General features: G+C 41.1%; 1 protein-coding gene across 6 annotated transcripts in view; it reads right to left on the bottom strand.

The window, feature by feature from the left end:
* syne3 (spectrin repeat containing, nuclear envelope family member 3) overlaps positions 1–20,947 on the bottom strand; it is a 175,207-nt gene that overhangs the window by 123,267 nt on the left and 30,993 nt on the right. Inside the window, exon 1 of one of the 6 annotated variants that reach the window (XM_072274911.1) lies at positions 10,113–10,252. The exons of the other annotated variants lie outside the window; for them this stretch is intronic. The gene's annotated coding sequence lies outside the window, so the exon portion shown is untranslated. Of the gene's footprint in view, positions 1–10,112; positions 10,253–20,947 lie in introns of those variants that run through there. 6 annotated transcript variants of the gene reach the window in all.

Raw genomic sequence — 20,947 nt, 5'->3', positions numbered from 1 at the left:
CATTTTGTGGCACATTTTATTATGGTAATCTGTCACATGGATTGGGCTCTTGTTAAAGTGAATAAGTATAGTCATGTATTCACGCTTTTGCTCAGTTAGTTGTTTAGTTTAGTCTAGTGGAGAGGGGTTGAACCACGGGGAATATTTTGTTTTGTTGACCACTAATTGGGATGTTATTACAATGCTTACTAGATCGCTAACTTCACTAAAATACATATAGAACGTTAATTCTGATGTTGCTAATTAGAACATTAAGATCGCTATAACACTAATTTAGTTTTGTTAGATTTTTTTCTTTTTTCAATCTTTTTATTAAGTTTCAGATTAATATACATAACAATATTAATGATGCAAAGAGATGGGTGTAACATTGATAATGGTTAACATATACAAACATAATTCGAGTAAAATATATAATTCAAGCCTCCCAATCTCCGATTAATTGAACATGAAAAAAGAAATTTTATAAAGAATCCCCTAAACTAAAAAAAAACAAAACTGGGATGTCCTATTCTTTTGGATAAGAACATTATTTGTCATTGACTCCGCTCCTCCATAGATAAACAAAAGATTATTTTTTTAAAAGGGTTCTGATAATGGACAGCTTACATCATATGAAAATGTTGAATAAATGGTCTCCAGGTTTCTCCAAATTTAACTGAAGAATCAACCATACCACATCTAATTTTTTCCAGGTTTAAACATAATATAGTTTGAGAAAACCATTGAAAAGTAGTAGGAGGATCTGAATCTTTCCATTTAAGTAAGATGGATCTTTTAGCTATTAGTGTAACAAACACAATCAAACGACAAGCTGAAAAGGATAAATGACCAACATCTGTCACTGGTAATCCAAAAATTGCAGTCGTAGGGTGAGGTTTTAAATTAATATGCAAACCTGTTGAAATAATATCAAAAATATCTTTCCAATATTTATCAAAAAGAGGACAAGATCAAAACATATGTGTCAGAGAGGCCACTCAGAGTTACATCTGTCACACACAGGATTTATATGTCAGTAAAAATGAGCTAATTTATCCTTAGACATATGAGCCTTATGGACTATTTTAAATTGTATTCCAGCCCGAAACATAGAATGTTCGCTTCCACGGATGCTGCCCAACCTGCTGAGTTCCTCCAGCGTGTTGTGAGTGTTGAGGAAGTATTAACTAGTTGAAGAATTTTCTCCCATTTCTCTATAGGTAAAGATACCTGAAGTTCTCTTTCCCATTCATTTTTAATTTTATCAGATGTACCTAGATGTATTTTTGTAATTAAATCATACAAAACTGCTATTAAGCACTTCTGATAGGGATTTAAACCTAAATTTTTTTCTGTTATATAAGTTGGATGAAATATTGGAAAACTAGATAAGATACCATTCAAAAAACTTCTAATCTGCAGATATCTGAAAAAATGTGAACTAGGCAACTTATATTTATTAGATAATTGTTCAAACAACATGAAACAATTATCCATGGATAAATCACGAAAGCATGCTATTCCCCTCATTTTCCATAAGGAAAAAGCTTGATCAATTCTAGAAGGTTGAAAGAAAAAATTAGATATAATAGGGCTTGTGACGAAAAACCAAGTTATCAGAAGATTGATGCTAATGAGAGAGATAAGTGAGACAATGGAGAAACATTCAAAATGCTAATAAGAGAGAAGAGAAAGTTTAACAAGAAAGAAACACATTTCAGAATATTGACAACACACATCAAAGTTGCTGGTGAACGCAGCAGGCCAGGCAGCATCTGTAGGAAGAGGTACAGTCGACGTTTCAGGCCAAGACCCTTCCTTCAGTTAGTCCTGACGAAGGGTCTCGGCCTGAAATGTCGACTGTACCTCTTCCTACAGATGCTGCCTGGCCTGCTGCGTTCACCAGCAACTTTGATGTGTGTTGCTTGAATTTCCAGCATCTGCAGAATTCCTGTTGTTTCAGAATATTGACAGACCGGTTGCTTTGAACCTGAACTGTTTGAAGTTTGATGGACAGGCGATACCCCAGCAGGGGGATAAAAAGAACAGGTTCGCTAAGGCACGACACACACCACGAGATCACGAGATAACGAGACCCTGGAAGAGTGGTGTGCCCCCACAAGTTGGTAGGAGTTTGGAGGTCTGGTCACCGGAACCGACCATAGACGCACAGGGTGAAAAGGTACGATCGGCAGGAACCTGGTGTGTGTGCCTGCCCTTGCCTGGGTGCCGGGTTCACCGCAGAAGAACGGTCGTATCCGGAACAGAGGGGTCACGGTTAGTGACCACAGAAGACATAAAAAAAGGGTCTGCCCGAAAGCCAACTGCGAAGAACATCAAAGGTCAGCTGAATCAGATTTGCATATCTCTCTCTCTCCAACAGCACCACAGCGATTACTGCGAACTGTACTAAGCTGAACTGAACTCTGCGTCACTTGAGACTGATCATTTTACCCCTAGACTGCGATAGAGCTTGATTGATTCCTATTACCCTAGTTCTGTGTACATGTGTGTTTTATCATTGCTAACCTGTTGCATTTATAGCCTTACAATTAGAGTACTGTGTTACTTATTTCTTTAATAAAACTTTATTAGTTTCTGTTAAACCAGACTCCAACTAAGTGGTCCATTTCTGCTGGTTTGGCAACCCAGTTACGGGGTACATAACATAAGTGGGGATCTCGTCTGCGATTTTGAACGCCAAATTTGGGACTGGGTAAATTGATTGGGTTAAAATTCCCGAAAGAAAGCAAGGGCAAACAGCAGAAATGGAGATTGAGGAATTTCTAAAGGCGCCAACCTTGGAGGCATTAGAGGATGCCAGGAAATCAGAGTTGGCAACTGTTGCCAAACGGTTGAATCTTTTTAAGGGGAAGTCGACAATGAGGAGAGACAAGATGCACAGAGCTATCATAGAGCATTATGTATCTAAAGGTGTGTTTCCCCAAGGGGAGCTGGAGGTGGTATCTATGGGCAAACCTGGTGGAGAAGCAGTACAGCTGCAGATTGAAAAATTGAGACTCGAGCACGAGTTCCGGGTAAAACAGCTGGAACGAGAAGAGAGGGACAGGCAGTTAGAACGAGAAGAGAGGGACAGGCAGTTAGAACGACAAGAGAGAGAAACAGAGGGAAAGGGAATTTGAGCTGGAGAAGTTAAGGATGACGCTAGCGCAGGGGCCCATGCCGAACCAAGGTGGAGGGTTCAGGGCAACCCAGGAGGTTAGGCTGGTTCCCCCATTTGAGGAGGCCGATGTTGATCGGTACTTTCCCATTTTGAAAAAATCGCTGCAAGCCAGGACTGGCCGAGGGATAAGTGGGCTGTTTTGCTTCAGAGCGTACTTAAGGGAAAGCTCAACAAGCTTACTCGGCATTGTCCGCAGAAGATGCTCAGAGGTATGATGTGGTGAAACAGGCGATACTCAGGATTTATGAGTTGGTCCCGGAGGCATACCGGCAGAGGTTCTGGAATGCGAGGGAGCAGTGGGGCCGCACGTACTTAGAGTTTGCCCGTGAGATGCAGATGTATTGTGAGCGTTGGTGCGCCTCGAAGGGGGTCAATGGGGATTATGACAGACTGCTGCAGCTAATCCTGATTCAGCAGTTTAAAGGTTGTGTCCCTGAAGGTATGAGGCCTTAACTAGATGAGGGAGAGGCAGAAACCTTAGCCGCAACTGCTAAGTTAGCGGATGAGTACACGTTGACACACGAAGTGAAGTTTACCCCGGGTAAAAGCTACCACAAGGGTAGTCGAGAGGGCGGAGAGAGTCCGCCGGGAAAGTCAGAAAGTAAGCCGGGGAGAAGGATAAGGAAGACAGGAAGCAGTTTGGTAGGAAGTCTCCTGGGGTCGTATGCTATAATTGTAGGAAAGCCAGTCACTTTGCGTCCAGGTGCTTTGCCCCAAAGAAGGAGACAGGGAAAGGAAAAACGACGGTTCTGACTGGCTGTATTGAGCTGGCAAACAAATTGCTAGGGAAGAAGAGGTCTGATAAAGTTTAGGAAGTGCGCGAGAAGTTTATCTCGGCCGGATTGGTGTCGGTGAAGGAGGGGTTAAACCCGGTTCCAGTACGGATCTGGAGAGACACTGGAGCTTGTCAGTCACTGATCTTAAGGAGTGTTTTAGACTTTAGTTCAGAGACCCAGACTGGGGAGGTCAGGATGATAAAAGGCATTAGGAAAGGGACTGAAGCAGTACCTTTGCACCAGATACACCTAAAAAGCGACTTGGTCTCCGGACCGGTCACGATAGGGATGAGGCCCGAATTACCGATGGAAGACGTGGAGGTCTTGCTCGGTAATGACCTCGCCGGCGGAAATGTGTTCTCAGCAGTAAAACTGACAAGCCAGCCTGCCAGCATTGAGGCCCCGCCCATGGACTCACAGGTTTATCCCGTTTGCGCAGTGACTCGGCGCATGTCCAGAACGGCTGCCGAAGCGAATATAGATTTAGCTGAGACGTTTTCACCAGCCTTGTACCAGGAGGGGTTAGAAAGTGAGAAGCAGTGTAGTGAAACGGAAGTTGAGGTAGACTTATCATTAGCAAGGAAGGAATTTATACAGGCACAGGAGCGAGATGAGGAACTGATGGTTTTGGCAGAGACAGCTCTCTCCAAAGCAGAATTAAAAAGGGAGCCAGTGGGCTATTATGTGAAGGAGGGAGTACTAATGAGGAAATGGAGACCACGTACCGTGCCCGCAGATGAGGAATGGGGGGTGATACACCAGGTGGTAGTGCCGAAAATTTATGGGGATGAGATTCTTAACCTGGCCCACAAGATACCCCTCAGTGGACATTTTGGGGTAAGGAGGACAGTCGATAGAATCATGAAAGAGTTTTACTGGCCGCACAGGAGGAAGGATGCTATTGACTATTGTAGACGTGCGCTAACACAGTTAGCAGGCTATTGATATGCTAACAGATTGCCACGATAGGCGAACAGACCTAGTCGGTGTTATCACGAAAATTAATGAGGCTAGGGTGTCACCTGATAAGGGGAAAACCCATTTTGAATAGATAAGTATGGTGCCGACCAGATGGGAGTACTCTATTGTTTTGGCCAGCATTGCTGATAAGGTCTCTCCTTTAACCCCCGAACAGAGCGAGCCGCTGAGAAAGCTAATTAACCGGCACACACACGTATGTCCGGATGTCCCGGGGCGATGCAAGAGCCGGGACATGGTGTTGTTGTCACATCAGGTCAGCCTAGTAAGCAACACCCCTACAGGATGATTAATTCAGTGACAAAAGGGCTAAGGAACACAGAAGCGTATATTGACGATTTAGTGGTCTGGAGTGACACGTGGGAGGAGCACATTGTGGCAGTAGAGGAACTGTTTAAAAAGCTGTTTGAAGCCAGCCTGACAGTGAACCTCGCAAAAAGTGAATTTGACCACACGAAGGTCACTTATATGGGATTTGTGGTAGGACAGGGGCAGCTGGCTCCGATGCAGGCTAAGGTGCGGGCTATCTCTGAAGTCCCCACTCCGACAGACAAGAGAGCCCTGAGAAGGTTCTTGGGGATGATGGGGTACTATCGGAAGTTTTGCAAAACCTTTGCAGATATTACCCTCCCTCTTACTAAGCTCTTGCCAAAGAATGCTAACTTTGTGTGGAACGACCTTTGTTATATTCGTCCAGGACGGAAACCACTGAGAATTTACACTGATCACAACCAATTAGCGTTTTTGGCCACTATGAAGGATAAAAACAAAAGGATGCTAAGTTGAAGCCTGGTCTTAGAGGAACTTGATATTCAAATAAAACATATAAAAGGAACCGAAAAGGTGATTGCTGACTGTCTGTCAAGGTGTTGACAACTTAAAGTTCTCTGTATTAGCCGAATAGCTGATGACCCTGTATATTAGTGTGTATCTAATAATGTATTCATGCCCATAATTTTTACCCCAGTAAAAATCCTTTGAAGGATAGGGGTGTGACGGAAAACCAAGTTATCAGAAGATTGATGCTAATGAGAAAGATAAGTGAGACAATGGAGAAACATTCAAAATGCTAATAAGAGAGAAGAGAGAGATTAACGAGAAAGAAACATATTTCAGAATATTGACAGACCGGTTGCTTTGAATCTGAACTATTTTAAGTTTGATGGACAGGCGATACCCCAGCAGGGGGATTAAAAAGAACATGTTCACTAAGGCACGACACACACCACGAGATCACGAGATAACGAGACCCTGGAAGAGTGGTGTGCCCCCACAAGTTGGTAGGAGTTTTGAGGTCTGCTCACCGGAACCGACCATAGACGCACAGGGTGAAAAGGTATAATCGGCGGGAACCTGGTGCGTGTGCCCGCCCTTGCCTGGGTGTCGGGTTCACCGAGGAAGAACGGTTGTATCTGGAACGGAGCGGTCACAGTCGGTGACCACAGAAGACATAAAAAAAGGGTCCGCCCGAAAGCCAACTGCGAAGAACATCAAAGGTCTGCTGAATCAGATTTGCATCTCTCTCTCTCTCTCTCTCCAACAGCACCACAGTGATTACTGTGAACTGTACTAAGCTGAACTGAACTCTGCGTCACTTGAGACTGATCATTTTACCTCTAGACTGCGATAGAGCTTGATTGATTCCTATTACTCTAGTTCTGTGTACATGTGTGTTTTATCATTGCTAACCTGTTGCATTTATATCCTTACAATTAGAGTACTGTGTTACTTATTTCTTTAATAAAACTATATTAGCTTCTGTTAAACCAGACTCCAATTAAGTGGTCCATTTCTGCTGGTTTGGCAACCCAGTTACGGGGTACGTAACAGACTAGATAAAATAAATTCGTTCAATACAAAAAAATTGCGAAATTGAAACCATTTTCGTATTGTATATTTAATTATTGGATTAATTATTTGTTTATTCAGTTTGGTTAATGCAAAGGGGAGCAAAGCTCCTAAAATAGAAGCTAATGAGAACCACTGCACGGACTCACCCTCCAGGTTCACCCATTGTGGACAATGAATTTCATCCTAATCTTGCGTCCAAGACATTAAATATCGGATATTAATTGCCCAATAATAAAATATAAAATTCGGCAGTGCTAAACCACTGTCCTTTTTTGATTTCTGTAGATATTTCTTACTCAATCTAGGATTTTTATTCTGCCATATATAAGAAGAAATTTTAGAATCAATAATACCAAAATAGGATTTAGAGATAAAAATTGGTACCATTTGAAATAAATACAGAAATTTAGGTAAAACAGCCATTTTAATAACATTAATTCGACCAATCAATGATAAGGACAGTGGGGACCATTTAGTAAACAATTGTTTAACATGATCAATTAAGGGTAGAAAGTTAACTTTAAATAGATCTTTATATTTTTTAGTAATTTTGACACCCAAATAAGTGAAATAATCAGTAATTAATTCAAATTACTGTATAAATTGGAACTTGCATATTTAATGGAAAAAGCTCACTCTTATTAAGAAACACACATCAAAGTTGCTGGTGAACGCAGCAGGCCAGGCAGCATCTGTAGGAAGAGGTGCAGTCGACGTTTCAGGCCGAGACCCTTCGTCAGGACTAACTGAAGGAACAGTGAGTAAGGGATTTGAAAGTTGGAGGGGGAGGGGGAGATCCAAAATGATAGGAGAAGACAGGAGGGGGAGGGATAGAGCCAAGGGCTGGACAGGTGATAGGCAAAAGGGGATACGAGAGGATCATGGGACAGGAGGTCCAGGAAGAAAGACAAGGGGGGGGAACCCAGAGGATGGGCAAGAGGTATATTCAGAGGGACAGAGGGAGAAAAAGGAGAGTGAGAGAAAGAATGTGTGCATAAAAATAAGTAACAGATGGGGTACGAGGGGGAGGTGGGGCCTTAGCGGAAGTTAGAGAAGTCGATGTTCATGCCATCAGGCTACCCAGACGGAATATAAGGTGTTGTTCCTCCAACCTGAGTGTGGCTTCATCTTTACAGTAGAGGAGGCCGTGGATAGACATGTCAGAATGGGAATGGGATGTGGAATTAAAATGTGTGGCCACTGGGAGATCCTGCTTTCTCTGGCAGACAGAGCGTAGGTGTTCAGCAAAGCGGTCTCCCAGTCTGCGTCGGGTCTCGCCAATATATAAAAGGCCACATCGGGAGCACCGGACGCAGTATATCACCCCAGTCGACTCACAGGTGAAGTGTTGCCTCACCTGGAAGGACTGTTTGGGGCCCTGAATTATTAAGATTTAGTTTATAACCAGAAAAACTACTGAAATGAGCTAGTAGTGATAAAACTGCCAGGATGGATTTCTCTGGGTTACAGCTATATAGTAACAAGTCATCTGCATACAATGCTACCTTATGCGTCTCCTTCCCACGAGTAATTCCAAATATATTGGGTGAATCACGAAAGGCAATTGCCAAGGGTTCCAAAGCTATATCAAATAACAAAGGATTTAACGGACAACCCTGTCCAGTACCTCTGAAAAGCCTAAAAAAGGGGGATCTCTGATTATTGGTAACTACGGAAGCCAAAGGTGAATGATGTATCAATTCAATCCAATAAATAAATTTTGGGCTAAAGTTGAATCTCTCAAGCACATGAAATAAATATTTCCATTCAGCTCTGTCAAACGCCTTCTCGGCGTCGAGCGAAATAACACATTCCGGAACTTTAGATGAAGGAGTATATACAATATTCATTAATCTCCTAACATTGAAATACGAAAAGCGATTTTTAATAAATCCCGTCTGATCATCAGAAATAATTTGTGGCAGTACCTTTTCCAATCTATTTGCTACTATTTTAGAAAAAATTTTGGAATCTACATTCAACAAAGATATAGGTCTATATGATGCACAATCAGTAAGATCTTTATCTTTTTTAGGAATTAAAGAAATGGATGCTTCACAATAGGATTGTGGCAATTTACCTACAAGTAAGGCATCCTTAAAAAATTTACATAGCCATGGTGAAAGTAAATTTGAAAAAGATTTATAAAAGTCTACTGTAAATCCATCCAAACAATATCATCCGTAATGGATGCATCTAGTTCTAAGCGTTCATTAAGTGGTAATTTCAGAATGTTCAATTTCCTTAAAAATTCATGCATTATGGTAGACTCTTCAGGATATCCCGATTGATATAGAGAGGTATAAAATTCTTGAAAAGATTTATTAATTTCGTCACGATCAACCGTCAAGGTACCATCCCCTTTAAAAACTTCTACTAATCAAACGTTTAGCCGAAGCAGCTTTCAGTTGGTCTGCCAATAATTTACCCGATTTATCACCATGTATATAAAATTGACTCTTAGTTTTAAGTAATTGATTTTCAATCGGGGAAGTTAATAACAAATTATGTTGCATCTGAAGTTCAACCCTCTTTTTATAGTGTTCTAGATTAGGAGCAACAGAATATTTTTAATCTATTTCTTTAATCTTAACAACCAATGTACATATTTCATTATTAATTTGTTTTTTCAATCCAGCAGAATATGAAATAACTTGCCCACGAATATATACTTTAAAAGTATCCCACAATATTCCACTGGAAATTTCATCCGTAGAGTTAGGTGAAAAGAAAAAATCAATCTGTTTTTTAATAAAATTGGCAAAATTTGAATCCTGAAGCAAAGTGGAATTGAACCTCCATTGTCTAGCACTAGAACTTACGTCAGTGAATTAATTGATAGTTTCAGAGGTGCATGATCAGAAATAGTAATTGCATCATATTCACATGCAATAACAGATTAAGCTAATCAATAATCAATAAAAAAAATCAATTCTCAAATAACGATAATATACATGGGAGAAAAATGAAAACTCTTTCTCATTAAGATATAAAAGCTTCCAAACATCTAAGATTCTGGAATCAACTAAAAAGGAGTTAATAAAAATAGTGGATTTGTTTAGAGATATTTGATTAGGGGCAGATCTATCCATCAAAGGGTTCAAGCAACAATTAAAGTCTCCACCCATTACCAACTTATATTTATTTAAATTAGGAAAAGATGCAAATAAATGCTTAAAAAATTCAGGATAGTCAGTACTTGGTGCATAAATATTAACCAAAATGACTTTTTGATTATAAAATAAACCAGTAATTTACAAAAATCTACCACTCGGGTCTGAAATTGTTTCATAATGAACAAATGAAATCGAGGAGTCTATAAAAATAGAGATTCCTTTTACCTTAGATTATGAATTAGAATGAAACTGTTGTTCCTCCCAAAACCTAAAAAACTGTTGATTATCCACCCTCCTCACACGAGTCTCCTGAGCAAAGATAATCTGAGCATTCAGTCTATGAAGGACTTTAAAAATCTTCTTCCGTTTAATCGGATGATTCAAACCATTTACATTTCATGAAACAAAATTAATAACATTATCCATTTTACTACCATAAGCCAAATGGTATGCAAAGGGTTAACCTTACTGCACGGGAAACCCATGACTCAGGAAGAGGAAAAAGTTTAAAGAGGAACCGGAATCTACGACAATTCAGACATACTTGTAGTTTCAGAACATCCCAATTGGAAAATACTAAGCTAAAAGAAATACCATCCCCTACCCACCAAGCCCGAAAAAAAAACTGGCCAAAGTCAGCCAGTATGCTAACTAATCCCAAATACATTACCCCCAACTCTCATGAAGACATAACTCCAAATGGAAGAAATGTAATAAACCACCCACAGACAAAACATTATGAGAGAAATACCAAGAAAAGGACAAAACAAATATTGAAAAAAAAGAACCCAGTCATTGCGAGACATTTTGAAAGGCGAAATCTTGAAAAATGAAACAAAATACAATCTTATTAATTCAAAAAAAACACTGTCGCTAAGTCAAAATGTTAAACGAAGTTAAAAATACTTACATAAAATAATAAAAGAGAAAAGAAATCTTAACATAAAAGCATAATAAACATCTATACTCCAAAAAAAAAATACAGGTATAATCCAACCAAGAATGAGATTTCCCGAACTTTAAAGGCAAATCTACACATTAGTTTTAAACTAATAGACAACTACATCCAAACATGAAAAAGCAATAAATTTATTAAACACTTGAAAATTAGTCAAGCTCTTCAAGAAATTGACATGCCTCCGTCACTGATTTAAACCGTTAAACTGGCAAAACAACCCTTAAACACGCAGGATATAACAACGCAAGGTATAATTTCTTTTGGTATAATACCGACATCACCGACCTAAAAAGAGACCTCTCTTGTAACAACTCTGGACTAAAATTTTCCGCCAAACAAAATCTGAGATCCCCATACTCAATCATGCCTTTCCGACGTGCAACTCGAATTAACTGCTCCTTAGTATGCACATAGTGGAATCATAGAACAACAGCTCTGGGTTTTAAAGCTTTCAGAGGTTTAACCCTTAATGAGCGATGAGCGCGGTCTAGTATAGGGGGGTTAGAAAACACTTCAGTACTGAATACCTCAATTAAAAATTGAGCAAAAAACTTAGTGGGATCGCCACTTTCAACATCCTCACGAAGTCCTAAAATCCGTACATTCTGTCTGTGACTGCGATTTTCCAGGTCAATAATCTTGGCTTTATATTGTTCCAGCGTTTGAGTGGTCGAGATTACTTTCATTTCCAATGAGCTCAATCTGCAGTCTGTTTGTCTGCCATTTTCATCAAGATCCGAAATTAGTTGTTGCTTTTCATTCTCACGTTTAATTGCTCCAAGTTGATCTTCAATATTATTTAACTTTATCTCGAGATTAGAAAATCTTTTATCAAATTTATCAAGTTTGTCACCCAAAAGCTTGTATATAACTTCCAAAGTCAGTTGTGCCTGTTGAGGCTGTTTAAACTGTTTAGGGTCGCCTCCTTCTCCATTTCCATTGTCGGCTTCCGTGCTCTCGGTTAGTGCCTTTTTCCCTCTGGTTGTTATTTCCAAGAATTAAAAGTCAAAATTCAAGCATACAAAAATATTGTAAACATTTCACTGTGAATACTAAACAGGTGGGAAATAAATGAAAAAAAGAACGGAGCAAAGTCAAGTGCGATTTACTCCATCTAGTGCTTCAAGAGTGTCCAGATTTTTTTAAAGTCGCTACAAGATCATTTGTCTTTGCTGGTTTTGTAACAAAGGATCAAACACACCTTAAACATCACACAGGTCGCTTACCTTGGCTTAGGCCCTCAGCGGTTTTGGTTTGTTTTCAAGTAACCACTACATTTTGTCAACAAAAAAAGTTACACCAAATAAACACCAGTGTACAGCAAAGGACTGCCTTGGACGCATTGGCAAAATTAAAATCGTGACACCATGAACAACAGGTCAAAAATAAGAGCAGCTTGCAGTAGGATTATCTGCCTCCTTTTGTTAATTCATGCTCTATGTTTGTATGGTCATTTTTGAATGGTCAGTGCGGTCCATCCATTAGGACTGTACCTCAGTTGTGTGAAGTTCGCCTCAGGGTTCATCGCTTTATTGTACTGAAGTGCTGAAATATTCCATTTGCCAACGCTTGAATTAAAAGCTGTTTGTTCAGTCTGGTTTAAGCGTTGTGAAAGTACCGACTGTTTGTTTGTTAACTACGTTATTTGAGTTACATTTTGCCGGAACTGCAAGTGAACAAACAGAAAGTAATACGACTGTATCAAAGCATGGAATAGGTGGCAACAACCCTGTAGTTGGGGCTTGCAAAAGAGAAATTAAAACCAAAGCTAAGGCTAATCTAATTTAAAGTCTTCAAAAGTACGAAACAAATGTGAACAAAATTAAAGGTTTAATAACATCAATTAATGACCATAAGAAAATGCCTTACATGCAATCTCATCTTGAGGGCTTGACTAATCTCTGTGAAGTGTTGCTAAGCAACATCACATGCTAATTCATTACTTCTCCAAGGCTGAACAAGGAAAACAACCAACGTTTTTCAAATATTGATCACGAATGCAGTGCATTCATAGAGGATATGAACTAATCGTTGACCCTAACATGTCATATTGAAGGTCATATTGATGCAACAAGTGAATGTGTGTCTCACCTTCCAACTGACGATGTTTCTCAAACTCCAAAGCATGTTTTGACTATTCATTTGGCAGATGACCCACAAGATGATGTGAAACTGAATGACAGTGTATCAAATGTCAGCACTTGAAGCTCTGTTGCAGGAAGAAATCTTCTGCATCTACTACCTCCTCTGCACACATTAAAACAGAGGCTGATTTAGCTTCATTAATGACACGTCAATGATTATTGAGGACAAACATGCGCTGGAAGAGCAAAAGGTACAGCTACAGAAAAGGAAGAAACAGGTTAAGTTGAAGGACAAGCATGCAATGGAACAGCAAGAGGAACACCTATGGAAAAAGGAAGGATTAGCTTAAGTTGGAGGAAAATATTGCCACACAAATGGCTAAAGTTAAGCAACACACATCAAGGTTGCCGGTGAATGCAGCAGGCCAGGCAGCATCTCTAGGAAGAGGTACAGTCGACATTTCGGGCCGAGACCCTTTAATGTGCTTTGAGCTTCAAGTGTCACGACTGCTAAAAGTGCTCCAGCAGGACAGTCCTATGGTGTGAATTCTTATATTGAAAAATCACAAAGAAAAACCAATACACTTAATATCAATGTTGATTCATTTGTTCCTCGTGTGTTTGAGATACATGAACAAAACTCCCATGAAGTAGTTCATGGTGCTTACTCTCAGCCTGCACTAGTAAGGCACTCTGACCCTATGTCATATCCCACAGCTCATGCGGATATTCACTTACAGCATGGAAACACACTTGTTTTAGATGATAGAGGTCAAAACAATACTACTGATATTATGAGGAAGCAAAATTAACTAATAACCTTATTGGTACAACAGCAACGCATTTCATCATTGCCTAAAAGAGAAATTCAAATCTTCCATGGACATCCATTTCAGTATCATGCATTCATGAGGGGTTTTGAAAACAGTGGATAGCTAGAGTGACTGCCTCTATCTACTTGAACAGTACACTAAAGGTTGCCCTACAGAACGTCAGAAGTTTCCAGGATGTCGACCCTAAGGGAGAACGTCTAAAAGCTAAACCTTCATGACAGGAACACTTTGGTAATGAACAGAAAATTACATCAACCTATAGGCAAAAGGCTCTTTCTTGGGTACTTATTAAAGCTGAAGACATGAAAATTCTTCAAGACTACAGTCTTTTTCTTAAAGGCTATAGCAATGCCATGGTAGAAATCCAGTACGTGTGTGTGTGTGCTGGACATGCCTGCTAATATGTCAATTGTCCATAAGACCACAAGATAAAGGAGCAGAATTAGGTCATTTGGTCCACTGAGTCTGCTCCATCATTTTGTCACGGCTGATCCATTTTCCCTCTCAGCTCCAATCTCCTGTCTTCTCCTTGCATCCCTTCATGCCCTGAATAATCAAGAATCTATCAAACTCTGCCTTAAATATAGCCAATGACTTGGTCTTTGGCAATGAATTCTATACATTCATCACTCTCTGGCAATTCCTCCTCAAGAAGAAATTGCCCTAAATACTTCAGGATATAGTGCCTATAAAAATTATTCATTGCCATGGAAGTTTGCATGTTTTATTGTTTTACAACATTGAATCATAGAAACATAGAAAATAGGTGCAGGAGTAGGCCATTCGGCCCTTCGAGACTGCACCGTCATTCAGTATGATCGCGACTGACCATCCAACTCAGAACCCTGTACCTGCTTTCTCTCCATACCCCCTGATCCCTTTAGCCACAAGGGCCTTATCGAACTCCCTCTTAAATATAGTCAATGAACTGGCCTCAACTGTTTCCTGTGGCAGAGAATTCCACAGATTCACCACTCTCGGTGTGAAGAAGTTTTTCCTACTCTCGGTCCTAAAAGGCTTCCCCTTTATCCTCAAACTGTGACCCCTCGTCCTGGACTTCCCCAACATCGGGAACAATCTTCCTGCATTTAGCTTGTCCAATCCCTTTACAATTCTATACGTTTTAATAAGATCCCCCCTCAATCTTCTAAATTCCAGAGAGTATAAGCCTAGTCAATCCAGTCTTTCATCATATGAAAGTCCTGCCATCCCAGGAATCAATCTGGTGAACCTTCTTTGTACTCCCTGTAGGGCAAGAATATCTTTCTTCAGACTAGGGGACCAAAACTGCACACAATACTCTAGGTGTGGTCTCACCAAGGCCTTGTACAACTGCAGTAGTACCTCCCTGCTCCTGTACTCGAATCCACTTGCTATGAATGCCAGCATACCATTCGCCTTTTTCACTGCCTGCTGTACCTGCATGCCCACTTTCAATGACTGGTGTACAATGACACCCAGGTCTCATTGCACCTCCCCTTTTCCTAATCGGCCACCATTCAGATAATAATCTGTTTTCTTGTTCTTGCCACCAAAGTGGATAACCTCACATTTATCCACATTAAATTGCATCTGCCATGAATTTGCCCACTCACCTAACCTATCCAAGTCACCCTGCATCCTCTTAGCATCCTCCTCACAGCTAACACTGCCACCCAGCTTCGTGTCATCCGCAAGCTTGGAGATGCTGCATTTAATTCCCTCGGCTAAGTCATTAATATATATTGTAAACAACTGGGGTCCCAGCACTGAGCCTTGCAGTACCCCACTAGTCACTGCCTGCTATTCTGAAAAGGTCCCGCTTATTCCTACTCTTTGCTTCCTGTCTGCCAACCAATTCTCTATCCACATCAATACCATACCCCCAATACAGTGTGCTTTAAGTTTGCACACTAATCTCCTGTGTGGGACCTTGTCAAAAGCCTTTTCAAAATCCAAATATACCACATCCACTGGTTCTCCCCTATCCACTCTACTAGTTACATCCTCAAAAAATTCTGAGATGCGTCAGACATGATTTTCCTTTCACAAATCCATGCTGACATTGTCAGATGGTTTCACCACTTTCCAAGTGTGCTGTTATCACATCCTTGATAACTGATCTAGCATTTTCCCCACCACCGATGTTAGGCTTACCGGTCTGTAATTCCCCCTTTCTCTCTCCCTCTTTTTTTAAAAAGTGGGGTTACATTAGCCACCCTCCAATCCTCAGGAACCAATCCAGAATCTAAAGAGTTTTGAAAAATTATCACTAATGCATCCCCTATTTCTTGGGCTACTACGTTAAGCACTCTGGGGATTTATCTGCCTTTAATCCCTTCAATTTACCTAACACCACTTCCCTACTAACATGCATTTCCCTCAGTTCCTCCATCTCACTAGACCCTCGGTTCCCTACTAGTTCTGGAAGATTATTTATGTCCTCCTTAGTGAAGACAGAACCAAAGTAGTTATTCAATTGGTCTGCCATGTCCTTGTTCCCCATGATCAATTCACCTGTTTCTGACTGTAAGGGACCTACACTTGTCTTAACCAATCTTTTTCTTTTCACATATCTATAAAAGCTTTTACCATCAGTTTTTATGTTCCCTGCCAGCTTTCTCTCATAATCTTTTTTCCCTTTCCTAATTAGGCCCTTTGTCCTCCTCTGTTGGACTCTGAATTTCTCCCAGTCCTCAGGTGTGCCACTTTTTCTGGCTAATTTGTATGTTTCTTCTTTGGAATTGATACTATCCCTAATTTCTCTTGTCAGCCATGGGTGCACTACCTTCCCTGGTGTATTCTTTTGCCAAACTGGAATGAACAATTGTTGTAGTTCATCCATGCGATCTTTAAATGCTTGCCATTGAATATCCACTGTCAGCCCTTTAAGTATCATTTACCAGTCTATCTTAGCTAATTCACTTCTCATACCTTCAAAGTTACCCTTCTTTAAGTTCAGAACCTTTGTTTCTGTATTAACTATATCACTCTCCATCTTAATGAACAATTCCACCATATTATGGTCACTCTTACCCATGGGGCCTCTCACAACAAGATTGCTAACTAACCCTTCCTCATTGCTCAATACCCAGTCTGGAATGGCCTGCTCTCCAGTTGGTTCCTCGACATGTTGGTTCAGAAAACCATCCCGCGTACGTTCCAAGAAATTCTCTTCCTCAGCATCCTTACCAATTTGGTTCACCCAAACTATATGTAGATTGAAGTCACCCATTATAACTGCTGTTCCTTTATTGCACGAATTTCTAATTTCCTGTTTAATGCCATTCCCAACCTCGCTACTGTTAGGTGGCCTGTACACAACTCCCACCAGTGTTTTCTGCCCCTTAGTGTTATGCAGCTCTACCCATATCGATTCCACAACCTCCTGGCTAATGTCCTTCCTTTCTATTGCGTTAATCTCCTCTCTAACCTGCAATGCTACCCCACCTCCTTTTCTTTCATGTCTATCCCTCCTGAATATTGAATATCCCTGAATGTTGAGTTCCCATCCTTGGTCACCCTGGAGCCATGTCTCTGTGATCCTAACTATATCATATTCATTAATAACTATCTGCACATTCAATTCATCTACTTTGTTACGAATGCTCCTTGCATTGACACACAAAGCCTTCAGGCTTGCTTTTACAACACTCTTAGCCCTAATACAGTTATGCTGAAAAGTGGCCTTTTTTGATATTTGCCCTGGATTTGCGGGCCTGCCACTTTTACTTTACACCTTACTGCTTTTTGCTTCTACCCTCATTTTACACCTCTCTGTCTCTCTGCACTTGTTCCCATCCCCCTGCCACATTAGTTTAAATCCTCCTGAACAACAGTAGTAAGCGCTCCCCCTAGGACATTGGTTCCAGTCCAGCCCAGGTGCAGACCGTTCTATTTGTACTGGTCCCACCTCCTCCAGGACTGGTTCCAATGCCCCAGAAATTTGAATCCTTCCCCCTTGCACCATTTTTCAAGCCACGTATTCATCTGACATGTCCTCCTATTTCTACTCTGACGAGCACATGGCACTGGTAGTAATCCAGAGATTATTACCTTTGTGGTCCTACTTTTTAGTTTATCTCCTAACTCCCTAAATTCACCTTGTAGGACCACATCCCGTTTTTTTACCTATATCGTTGGTACCTATGTGCACCACAACCACTGGCTGTTCACCCTCCCACTCCAGAATGTCCTGCAGCCGCTCACAGACATCCTTGACCCTTGCACCAGGGAGGCAACATACCCTCCTGGAGTCTCGTTTGCGGCAGCAGAAATGCCTGTCTGTTCCCCTTACAATTGAATCCCCTATCACTATAGCCCTCCCGCTCCTTTTCCTTCCCTCAACTGCCGCAGAGCCACCCATGGTGCCATGAACTAGGCTGCTGCTGCCTTTCCCTGATAAGACATCTCCCCCAACAGTATACAAAACAGTATATCTGTTTAGGAGGAAGATGACCTCAGGGGACTCCTGCACTACCTGCCTACTGCTACGCTGTTTAGTGGCCACCCATTCCCTTTCTGCCTATGTAGCCTTTACCTGCGGTGTGGCCAACTCACTGAACGTGCTATTCATGAATTTCTCAGCATCGCGGATGCTCCAGTATGAATCCAATCGCAACTTCAGCTGCTCAATGCGGTCTGCCGGAAGCTGCAGCTGGACGTATTTCCTGCAAACATAGTCATCAGGGACACTGGAAGTATCCCTGATTTCCCATATACTGAGGAGGAACAAACCACCAGGCCGATCTCAGCTGTCATGACCTACCCAATACGCTACAGCCTCGCCGCCTTCCTTGCTTCAAATAAAATACCACTGCAGACAGTCCTCCTTTTAAAGGAACTTACCCGGCCTTATCTCATTTGGAGTGAAGCTCGTCCTCAGCCTCTGCTCGCCGAAGCCTCTCAAGAGAAAGCCTTCCTACTCTGTCTCCCTCTACTCTGTCGCCCGCTCCATCAAACTGTTCTCTTTTAAATACTCCCGCTGCCTCACGGGCCGACTTACACACGCTTGCGCAGTCCTGCCCCGATCAACCACTGAGAATCATAGTGGATTTAATTTGGCTTTTTTTTTAAAAACACTGATCAATAGAAAAAGACTTTTTCATGTCAAAGTGAAAACAGATCTCTACAAAGTGATCTAAATTATTTACAAATATAAACACAAAATAATTGATTACATAAATATTCACCCTCTTTAATACAACACACCAAATCATCACTGGTGCAGCCAAATGGTTTTAGAAGTCACATAATTAGTTAAGGTGTCCTAGCTTTTTATAAACCTGTGTACAGTCAAGGTGTTTCAATTGATTGTTGTAAAAATACTCCTGTATCTGGAAAGTCTACCTGCTGGTGAGTCAGTATCCTGGCAAAAACTACACCATGAAGACAAAAGAACACTCCAAGCAACTCTGTAAAAAAATTATTGAAAAGCACAAGTCAGGAGATGGATACAAGAAAATTTCCAAGTCAATGAATATCCCCTAGGTACAGTTAAGTCAATCATCAAGAAATGGAAAGAATATGGCACAGCTGTAAATCAGCCAAGAGCAGATCATCCTCAAAAACTGAGTGACTGCAAGAAGGGGGACTAGTGAGGGAAGCCACCAAGAGACCTATGGTAACTCTCAAGGAGTTACAAGGTTCAGTGGCTGAGATGCGAGACTGTGTATACAACAAATGTTGCCCAGGTGCTTCACCAATCACAGCTTTGTGGGAGAATGGCAAAAAGAAGGCCACTGTTGAAAAAAACTCATATGAAATCTCAGCTGGAGTTTGCCAGAAGGCATGTGGGAGACTCCAAAGTCAGCTGGAAGGAAGTTTTATGAGCTGATGAAATCAAAATTGAGCTTACTGGTCATTAGAGTAAATGCTATGTTTGGTGTAAGCCAATCACTGCACATCAAAAATACACCGTCCCTACAGTGAAGCATGATGATGGCTGCATGGTGCTGTGGGATGCTTTGCTGCAGCAAGCCCTAAAAGGCTTGTGAAGGTGGTAGGTAAATGCAGAAGAATACAGGGAAGTCCTGGAGGAAAACTTGATGCAGTATGCAAGAGAACGGCAACTTAGGAGATTTGTTTTCCAGCAAGCCCCAAAACAACAACAAAGTTAATATCGAGGAGTGGCCATCAGACTCCAGATCTCAATCCACTGGAGGATTTGTGGCTAGACTTGAAAAGGGCTGTTCACTCATGATCCCATGCGCTCTGACAGAGTTTGAGCAGTTTTGTAAAGAAGAATGAGGGAAGTGTCCAGATGTGCAAAGCTGAGAGACCTATCTGCGCAGACTCAAGGCTGTAACTGGTGCCAAAAGTAAATCTACTGAATACTCAAATGAAGGGGGTGAGTAATTATGCAATCAGTTATTTTGTGTTTAATTGTAATAAATTTAGACCAATTTGTAGAAATTTGCTTTCACTTTGACTGTTGATCAGTGTTAGCAAAAGACAAATTAAATCCAATGTAATTCAATATTTTAAAACAATAAAACATGCAAACTTCGACGAGGGATGAATACTTATAGGCACTGTAAATGGAGTACTGTAGTCTGTGAACAGCAAAAAAGGCAAGTCATAAAACTTCTTTCACTGATGTTGTTGATTATATAGAAAGGCAATTAAAGATTGCTACACACCTGGTGTTTGGGAATATTCAGGAAGTTCCATCACCAGCAATAGATTTGGTTACGGGGACACTCAGTCCTTGTTTATTGTCATTTAGAAATGCATGTATTAAAACATGATACAATGTTCCTCCAGTATGATATCACAGAAACGCAAGACAGACCAAGACTAAAACTGACAAAGACCACATAATTATAACATATAGTTACAACAGTGCAAAGCAATACCGTAATTTGATAAGAGCAGACCATTAGCACGGTAAAAAAAAGCCTCAAAGTCCCGATAGCCCCAACATCTCACACAGACGGCAGAAGGGAGAAATTCTCCCTACCATGAGCTTCCAGCGCCACAAACTTGCCAATGAAGCATCCTGGAAGCACCCGACCACAGTCCGACTCTGAGACCATCCGAAAACTTCGAAACTCAGACCAGCCCTCCGACACCAAGCACCGACTCTGTCGAGCGCTTCAACCCTGCCCCGGCCGCCGAGCAACAAGCAAAGCCAAGGATTCGGGACCTTCCCCTCCGGAGATTTCCGATCACACAGTAGCGGTGGCAGCGAAACAGGCATTTCAG

The sequence above is a fragment of the Mobula birostris genome, chromosome 1 (genome assembly GCF_030028105.1).
Source record: "Mobula birostris isolate sMobBir1 chromosome 1, sMobBir1.hap1, whole genome shotgun sequence".
NCBI lineage: Eukaryota > Metazoa > Chordata > Chondrichthyes > Myliobatiformes > Myliobatidae > Mobula > Mobula birostris.
The sequence above is the reverse complement of the archived record's forward strand: the minus strand, read 5'-3'. Positions and strand labels throughout refer to the sequence as shown.